The 10443-nt window shown below is 29.3% G+C and overlaps 1 protein-coding gene across 1 annotated transcript in view; it reads left to right on the plus strand.

The window, feature by feature from the left end:
• The first annotated feature begins 5493 nt into the window (after positions 1-5493).
• LOC106691293 (T-related protein) overlaps positions 5494-10443 on the plus strand; it is a 69092-nt gene continuing 64142 nt past the window's right edge. Inside the window, exon 1 of the mRNA XM_067051625.1 lies at positions 5494-5541. The gene's annotated coding sequence lies outside the window, so the exon portion shown is untranslated. The remainder of the gene's footprint in view (positions 5542-10443) is intronic.

Below are 10443 nucleotides of genomic sequence, written 5' to 3' on the forward strand. Positions count from 1 at the left end.
TAATATATTAATGAGAATTGGTTTAGTTCCATAGTAATGTAGTAAATGTTCACAGATTATATATTCAGGGATTAATAGTAGGAATTTCTTTATATATATTTTTTTTTTTACTATTTACTTAATTATCAGTGACATGATGAGCAAATATGTTCCTATGGCTATATAACATAGCTTAGTTGGTCTTCTCCAACATCTAATGGGAGTGCTACGTTATATGCTCATTACTCTTATTTTTTAATCTATGTATCCATTTATTTTAATTTTAGGGATATTCCATTCCTCGTGTTTATAAACTAATTTAAGTACAAATTATTGAATGTGTTTATTTTAGCTTTTAAGTTATGTTGGTATATTTGTATGTAGAGCCAAGTGAAAAAGTACATTTTCAACATTTTCATCATGGCTTTAAAAAAATTAATGTCAATATCTTGAAAAATTTTATTAATAAGATTAAGTAAATTAGAAAAATTATCATCCTGAATAGATTTCTATCTGTCTATATCGCTCATCAGAATGAAAGGGACACGAGAAGGAAATTGAAGCTGTCACTCGGAAGATTTTTAGTTAGAATACTATCCATCCAACTAGTGAAACTCGTTGTATTAGGCTAAAATATTATATCCATTAGGTGATCTGTCAGCAACTAGTTCTAAAAAAAACCCTGCAGTGTGCAAGCTTTGATCTTATTATATTGTGTGGATTATACTCAGAACACAATTTTCAAAATGTATCCCTCTCATTCTGGATATGCGATATGAAGTGTATGGCAATTTCCCACTTAGTAATAACGAAGATGGTTAGAATTCAGCTATATCAAACTATCTTTGACGCTAGTGTAAATAAAATTGTAAATGGATTTTCATTTCTAACTGTCGATGTGATGTTTACAGAATTGTTCATCTGGGGTAAAAATTAATTTTGGCTTTTAGAAAAAAACTTGAATGCCAAGAATATTAGTGAATTTTTTTGATAAACTATTGTGACAATGGTAATAATGTGGTTCTTTAAATTATTTTTCTCTGGACTGGGTTACTCACTTTACAAATTTTTGGTTATTAGAAAGATTAAGTCAAATTTAAAAGAGACTCATTAATTATATTGGTTGTGGGTTATTTTCTGTCCATTGATTAGTATTTTTAACATTTTTGAATTGTTCCAGTAAATATTTAAACTATTGAAAAATCAATATTGATTATTTGTTAGTTATTTTAAATGTAATATCGTAACCTATATAAGAATATAAAAGATAAATGAACAATAATAAGTAATAACCTTTCTAAAAGATAGTAAATAAATATTTTAAAAATATTTAGCAATAATCTTGTGATTATAGAAAATACTTTATGATTTACTTCACTAAATAACACCCTGCATGTATTTGCAGCATATTTGTCTGCAGAAACATCCATAGTGTTATATGGTAACTATATAATTAATCATTAATTTAAAAACATTTTGATTATTGATACTAGTTATGTACTAGTGATTTAACTCACAGCAGTAGCTTAAGAAACTACTAGTTATGAAAAGAATGACATAACTGGTACCTTAATACTTCATTAACTCCAATTAATACTTGCTCAAGTAAATCTATCAGTTGCCTAAATCTCAATAATATACGAAACCACCTGTGTGTTAACTCACTATACCATAACATATCTTGCAACTTTTCATAACTTAGCAAAATTAACTGATAACGAAACACATATCCATGTGACTAAATGTACGATATTTGGTTTGATTTCATTATGTTTGTTACATTATTTATTTTGAATTTTGTTTGTTTATACTTTTTTTTGCATGTTTATTTTCTAATTACTTTGGCTCTATATCGATATCCATACATTTACTGTACTGCAAATATCTACCTCATTAACTACTACCTCAGGCTAGCTGAAAGTTCAGCTCAGCAGAAATTTCTTTCTTTGAACTTTTAAGCTATACGTAACTGAAAGACTGTTTATTAGTACAATTGTACATATTTTATTCTTATTTTTGTTTCAAATTGTTTTTTAGTTATTTTAAGTTAATTGGTTAATGCTCAGGGTAATTTTTATAACATTATTTGTGTTTTATTTTTTCATGAATAATACAATATCAGGATATAAACAATAATGTTTAATTTGTATGACCTCATCACTCGCTTGTTTCCATATGACCTAAACTTTTGTCTTCTTTGCACTTTCTCACTTATTATTTGTTGCTATAATGATACATTTAGTGAAGAAAAGTTTATGGAATGTGGAATAATGTAGTCTAATTATACAAAAATTCTAGGAAATCTGCAGTTTACTTTTTTGTAAAAACTTTATGTCAAATTGTAAATGAGTGTATCACTGTTTATGTAAAAATGAGGTGATTATGATAATGATTGATTATGTCCTTATGAAATACAGAAATTGGTTTAACCCCTGAATATACGTTGTTGATTTTTTTCATATGATTTCACTTGATATAAAAAATTTAATATTTTACATTTAAAGTTGAATGTTGGTTTGTGTCATTTTGCTTACCAAATTTTGTTTAGTACCCATAGAAATCTAGTTAAAATTCAACTTTCATCTATACTAAAAGGACATTCTTTATCAATAGTGACTTCTCCCCTTCTTTAAAACTAGACCCAAAGTATAAATATGTTTCAGACCTTATATGGTTGTTTGCGTTAATAGTGGCACACCTGACAAAAAAAAAGAAGGTTTTATGTATTGTGTGTTCAACATATACCATTGATAGTATAGCAGCCTGAGATTACTTTGCATTAATCCTACTAGCTTTGGCAAAGTTTGTAGGATTACCCTGGCAGAAAAAGTAAGTTCAGTCTACAGTACTATCTTTGGGATATGTCATTCAAAATAAAATCAAAAGATTTTTTTTGTCAGATGTACCAATGTCTTAATTGAGAATTTGAGTTAGAGACAGTGAATGAAACACAATTCACCTATAAAGTGTTATGTGTACATCAATATTGTATACTTTTTTCCTCAGGAAGGGGATGCTCATGACGTAATTATGTGGGAGTGCTATGTGTAAAGGTTGGCACTTTTATTTATTTACCATCAACCAAATTATCAATAATTCTTGACTATGTGACATTTTTTTGTCAATAGAATCAATCTGCTACCCCTTGAATACTTTAAAATTATTATATTAATTTATATTTGTACACTTCTGGGATGTTCTCAGATACGCCTAATTAATATGTATATATAGAAAAAACCTAGATTAAGTGTACTAGGAATTCCCCAAATGATCCGCAACTAGCTAAGAAATTTAAAGTTCACCGATTATACCTGAAACTTGTGTTTGGTGATTTCACCTAATCTGAATTAAGTTTAAAATTTCTTTCCCACTTTTGAATAGGAAGTAACTCAATTCAATATACTATTCTGCATTTAAGTTGAATAATCTTCAGTTTGGATTTAGTTACCTTGTACATTTTCCAAGGTGTGTTTCTGACAAATAGGTAATTTTCAAATTTTTTTCATCTAATTAAAGACACTATTTTTTTATTTTATACCCAACCATTTCTTTTATATGGAATGATTATCTTACAGATCACCATCCTATCCAAGTCAGAATAGGAAGGTCAAAATTTATTCCATGGAGCTATCAAAAAATAAATTTCGATCTCCCTAGGCTGAATTTGAACAAGCACTTTCGATTCAAGACTGCCACTTCAAGATACTAAGGTGCCACTTTGACTCACTCCCTCACCACAGCCTCAAGTAAAGGACCTGAAAAATCCATAGGGATGCCAACAAGGAAATTGAATGGATCCCAAATATGCCTTTCTTTGGATTATATATCTAAATTTTCCTTAACTATTCTTTGATACCATAATAAGCCCACCACTTCACGAATTTCGAATAGGTTATATTATTCCATGCACTAAAATAATAAACACCATGATCTTTTAAATGAGAACTGAAATATGTCTTAAGATAGGTTGATCCTTATTTTAGACTAGAGGAGTCAGATTGTATTATATTGTATACACACTCATTTATTAACAATATTTATTAATTTCGTATTTCATTAAATATAATATAATCATGAATTCCTTTTAAAAAACAATCAAAATTAATTCTGATCATAATATTTATTTATTTTGTGATCTATATATATAGTGTAATAAGAGTGACACCAAGAATGTTTAACTTAATTTAAAAAAAAATTAAATATAAATAATCAGTTGTAATCCTTCATCCTGAGTTCCAAAGGATTTTTTGTTAAAATATTTTTTTTTTAATCTCACCAAGGGAACATAAATAAATAATAGATTGATGTATTTGGATATAAATATAGTATTTAAAAACAACAAATTAAAGGCAATGTAGATGAAAAAAAGAGAATAGTAATGACAAAATATTAAATTATTATTCCAATCATCCAAAATATCAAATAATTAACATAGCTAAAATTTAATAAAAAATTGAATATTAAATATTTAATAGAGGTTAAAAATAATATTTACAAAATGTTGGAAAATAATTTTTAGCCAAACAGATATGTTAATGAACTTTGGTATATATGTATCAATGAGATAAATAATGAAAACAAAAATAATAGAAAACATGAAGCTAAAGAAATAAAATATAGTAATGATAAAAAAATATATCTTAGATAAAGGAAAACTAGGGGCCTGAAGGCCGTGCTGGTTGGGGCATAAGTCCCTGAGTTAATATTTATTTTTCAGTGGTCTCAAAAACTGAATCTGAACATTCCCACCATTGTTAGTACGCAGAGACAACACTGGTAGCCGCCATGGGTTGGAAAAAAGGATCAGGAGGACCACTTCTCGGACTTGTTCCCCCACCAAATACCAATAAAGAAAACTAGATTAATAATGGATTATTTTAAAGTTATAAACATGGAGAAACAAAATAACAGTAGTAATAATAAAAATACAATAGAAAAACCACTACAAGTGGGACATTTTTAAAAATTAAAATATATCCCCAAGATAACAAAAATGCTTTTATGAAGTATGACCATCCAAATTTAAAATTTAGATTGTAAAATAATAACAAATTAGATATTTTTTTGTTAAATATGAAAGAGAAAGTACAAAAAGAAAATAGGCATAATGTTATTCATAAAATAAACTGTAAATAATGTGATAACAAGTGCTACATAGGTGATACATCACAAAATTAAGGAATAGAATAAATCGACTTAGAACAAATACTAAAAACCATAAAAATATTAATGCAACAGCATTAGCGAATATAACTTTTAATTTTAAAAAAGTAAAAATTTTAAACAAAGCTGAGGAAGGAAGAATTAGAAAATATTTAGAATCTATTTATTTAACAAAAATTATAAAAGACATACTTAATTTAAAAACTGATATAGGAGGAATTGAACAGCATTATGTAGACATAAGAAATAACATAGATTTTTTTAAACAACAGTAATGAGTAAGGAAATAAATCAGAAACAATACACAACATAGATAACTAGCATTAAGCAAATCCCCAAAGTAATAACAATCCAGGAGTCAGTGCACTGAAAGTTGGATAGATAAATACTATTTTAAAGGTAATTTATAAATATAATAAATAAAATTAAAATTAACATTTCAATCACTTGAAATTCAGTGGATTTCACTAATAAATCAGAATTATTAACAACATATTTATTTATGGAAAATATTATTTATTATGTAATTATAATGTTTAACAAATTACTTAATTGACTAACATTTATTTATTCTATATTCTTCTCTTTTTTTGGTCATTTCGGGTGTTTGCAATAGTGAGGTCTTACACATGATTGTTTAAAAATACACTGAATTATATACATAAATAAACTCTTCTTAAATCTCCAGTAGAGAGTATGGGTAATTTTCTACCATGGTAAATCCTACAATTATAATTAAAATTAATTTAGTGGTTCATGCTTTTGGCTCTGGCATGAATTACGAGGATCAATTATCTTCCTATGCCCTCAAAGGAGTTAATAACAAACTCTTTTGGTTTAACAAATTCCAACTTAAACACTAACATGTTTTTTAAGTTCCTCTGAGGAATTAAGGACTTTTCCTGTACTAATACTAATTCTGTATGGGCATCAGAAGGAATACAATCCAGAACACGCTTGAGTCTCCTTGTAATGCAATCTGTGGGCTCACACTGCACTGAGCATATAAGTTGCCTGGGTATCTTCAAATGAAAATATGATTTATCTGATGACTTAAGACCCACTTTCACATTAGAAAAATAACTCACTTCCAGTCCTCTAAATCCTAATTTAATAATTGCTTTTAGCTAATTCTAGTCGATATCTGTTATGAGCTGAGATGAAAGGAGGTTCTCAAGCAGGGTACATGGCATTTAATTTTACTTTAGTAAAACTCCTCATACTCTGATTAGAAATTGATACATTGCAAATTTTACTCACCAGATTTCTGAGTTCAGTTCTTTAACAGTATAATCCTTAATCTTAATCTTGGCAAGAGAACATGGGTGGTCACATTACTTAGTTTGAATCTACAAATCACCTTAATACCTCAAAAATCGATTTTGACTTATAGTTTAATAATAATTTGAATATTTATCTAAGAGGGGTACCACTGTTTTTTTGTGTTTATTTACTGTTAATTATTTAGTGTTTTATGCACTGGTTGCCAAGAAGATGCTTAAAGCCTGAATGGAAACAAATCTGCCATCCATGTGGCTAGTGGGCCTCAGTTGCTCTCAATTATGTATGAATCTGTCTCCTCAAAGCACCATAGGGTCTAAAGCATCGTGTAATGACCACTGAAACCGAGGCAACCTCAAAGTTCGAGCTGAGGCTACCCTTAAAGAGAGCTTTTTACATTAATACAGTGTAACAGCTCTTACAAAGTTATAATTAGTTGTGTTCTTGGTAGACCCGAAGTCTATGCATAAGATCACACTGATGCCGGCACTGGTATGAATAAAGTGATGCATTAATTTTATTCTTCAATGTAGTTCATCATTAAATTATTAATTTGGATATCAGAATAAGGATTATTACAATAACTCATATTTCAACAAGTAATTTTAAAAACTAAAATTTGTTATATTTCTATAAAATAAAATAATTTATTAGATTATAAATATCTTATAATGAAATTTTTATTTGATAGTAAGTAACTTAAATTAAAAACATAAATATCTTTAGATTCTTTTCTGTCACTATCTTTATTCTTCTCCATCGTTTCGACCCTAAGGTCATTGGCTAGGAGACCGATGGGATTGATTGTGAAATATCGGTAATTCGAACTACCCAATAAACCTTTAAAATTTTTATTGAATCATCAGGGGTGTTCCTACCTACTCTGATCAAAACAAATATCCTAAGTATTCTTTGATTTATTTACTAGCATCATAATAAATCATTTGATACTGAAGATAGTTGTTTAGTTACCAAAGATTTGACATTTTTAAGATTTGATATTTTACTCTTATAAAAAAAAGAAATAAATTAAATTACATTTTAAACATGTTTTTAACAAATAGGTATAGTGCTAATTATGTTCTGTTGATTGATGATTGAAGATGCTTTCAAAAATTCTAAATAACGAAAAAAGGAGGAATATTATGTATTTTTCCACAGTTATCTAACCATCAAAAATGCTGCATACATTTATTTATATATTTTGTTTTCTTGATAACATTCATAATTTTATTATAATTTTTAAATTCTGGTTTCATAGTTTTTTAATAAATTATTATGAGTTAAAATTGTGTAAAATATTTTATAAATTTAAATTTTGATTCAAAAATTATTTTTTTAATCTAATTTTTCAATAAATTCTTTTTATACATAGAAGATAATATGGATAAAATAAGTAATGAAAATTATAAAAAAAAGAAAAGTGACAAAGATATAAGTAATAGTCAATAGAGATAAAGGATAATGATGGATGATATTAAATAACAGTAAGATTGTTAATTTATAATAAAATTTATAAGATCAAATCACAATTGACGATTGCGGGTGAACTGCTGGCTATTGCTTAGAATAAAAGGAGAGAGGAGAGATTATGTACAGTAAAGCAGTTTTTCAGTACAGTTTAATCCTATTGGTCTAGAAACACTATGAATAATATGGTAAATCAACTACTAACTGGTAGTTATATACCAGGTCATTCAAAAAGTCCTGTCGTTTTTTTTCAAATAATCACCTTTATTCATCAAAATATCCACCGTTACAGTCGGTAACCTTCTCCCAACGAGATGGTAAAGCCCAAATTCCTTCCTTAAAAAACTGTTGATTTTTACTGCAAAAATAAGTGGTCAGTTCGTGAATTAGGTTGTCACGGTCTTGAAAACATTTTTGTCTCAGATTGTTGTCGAGATCTCTGAATAGGTGATAATCAGTGGGTGACAGGTCAGGGGAATATGGTGGGTGAGGCAAAACTTCCCAGCCTATTTCTGTCAATTTTTCCCTGGTCAATTTGGCGGTGTGTGGTCGAGCGTTGTCTTGAAGAAGCAAAGGTCTTCTTCTGTTGACTAAGCAGGGATCAAAAGTCTTAAGCTTGGATTGGCAATGGTCCAGTATATTGCAGTATACTTCTGCAGTGATGGTTTGCCCTTGATTCAGAATCTCAAAATGCACTATACCTTTGGCTGTCCAGAAAACAATGAGCAAAACTTTCTTTGGATGGAGATCTGGTTTTGGAAATTGTTTAGGTTTCTCATCTGCCGACAACCACTGATATGATCGTCTGAAGTTGTTGTACAACACCCATTTCTCATCACAGGTGATGATTCGATTCAAAAAGGGTTCGACTTTCAAGCGGGAAGTTAACGAAGATGCAGTTGTCAAGCGAACAAGCATATTGGCATCTGAAAGCTTATGAGGAATCCATTTATCCAGTTTTTTCACTTTTCCCAGTTCTTTAAGGTAATTCCAGGCAGTGGTGGCTGAGATATTAAGTTGAGAGGCTATCTCTGAACAACTTTGACGCGGATCCAACTCTACTACTCTTCGAACGTCCTCCTTATCAACTACAGTTGGTCGACCTAAGCGTGCCTCGTCTTCTAGTGTCTCGTCGCCTCCACGAAATTTTGAAAACCAAAATTGTGCCTTCCGCTCAGACAGCACATCTTCCCCAAACACGGAGCATATTTTTCTAGCAGTTTAGGCAGCTTTTGAGCCAAGTTTAAACTCATAGAGCAAAATCGACCGAATTTGAGTTTCAACTGGAATCATTTTAACTAGACAGTTGGATGGTGACTGCATTAAATTAATCCTCCTTAGCCTCCTATTCATAAAGTATAAACATTTGTGTTTACATGGATAAAAGTTGTATTGAACGGAATTAATTAGCAAACACTCTAGAAACAAAATAAACAACGAACAAACGAAAAACGACAGGACTTTTTGAATGCCCTGGTATATAGGCAACTTGTTACTAACTGAATGATGGGAGATTCTGTTATCTCTCATATCATTGGTCAATCTCTTGTTGTTTGTCATGTGGCTTCCACGTTATTCTTCTGTCTAAGAGGAAATCAAGATGCCAGACTGTCTGAAAAGTTAGATAAAGTGGACTGGCAGACAAAATTAGTAATGGAGGATTTAAGCGACATGCTTAAAATTTCACTATATTTGATACTTGAAAGTTTAAGTATGGTTCAGAGGAAGGTAAAAATGTTGCGAAAAAGGTATCAGAAAAGTAGGTATAAATAAAGTACAGAAGATGGTGGATACAGAAGAAAAGAAATTTCCTTGAGAAATACAAAACTTTATTGGAGTTTTGCACATTCTTACTAACATTTTGCACATTCTAAACAGCAGCAGAATTGCAATGAGAGATATAAAAGAAGAATTAGGAAAATAGTTCAAACTAAATGGGTTATGTTAAAATAGCCAGCAATTATTCATTTGATTTCTGCTGTCATATTCACTGTCACTTGAAATCCCAGGTAAATGATAAGGAACTTGGTGTGCTCACCCTAGCCAAGTTAGTAGAAATTTACTTAACACCACAGTGAAGTAGACCATCGATATATTCATCATTAATCTTAAGTCCCAGCCTTCTTGCTGGGCCTTCTAAAGCATCTGAGATGGTCCTGAAGGATATTCTAAGTTTGTCCAGATCCTCTACACATCTACAAATATAATGCCATACATATGCTAAATAAAAATATCTGATTATTATTTTGTATGACTGATATAAATTGTAAATTTTCTTAAATTTATTGCGCATCTAAATCTGATATAAATTGTAAATTTTCTTAAATTTATTGCGCATCTAAATCTGATATAAATTGTAAATTTTAAAATTTAAACGTAACTAGCATAACTAAAAAGTGGTAAAGTGACTATTAAACAATTTCTAATTCTTATTTGTAATTCAATAGATCAGACATAAAAACAATGCTATACCTACTGTATCCTCTAGATTACGATAATTTTGGCGTTAATAAACCTTGAAACAATAGCTAAACAATAAAATAAATAAAT

Source organism: Halyomorpha halys, unplaced genomic scaffold, assembly GCF_000696795.3.
Source record: "Halyomorpha halys isolate HHAL.00 unplaced genomic scaffold, Hhal_1.1 Scaffold2209.1, whole genome shotgun sequence".
NCBI classification, from domain to species: domain Eukaryota; kingdom Metazoa; phylum Arthropoda; class Insecta; order Hemiptera; family Pentatomidae; genus Halyomorpha; species Halyomorpha halys.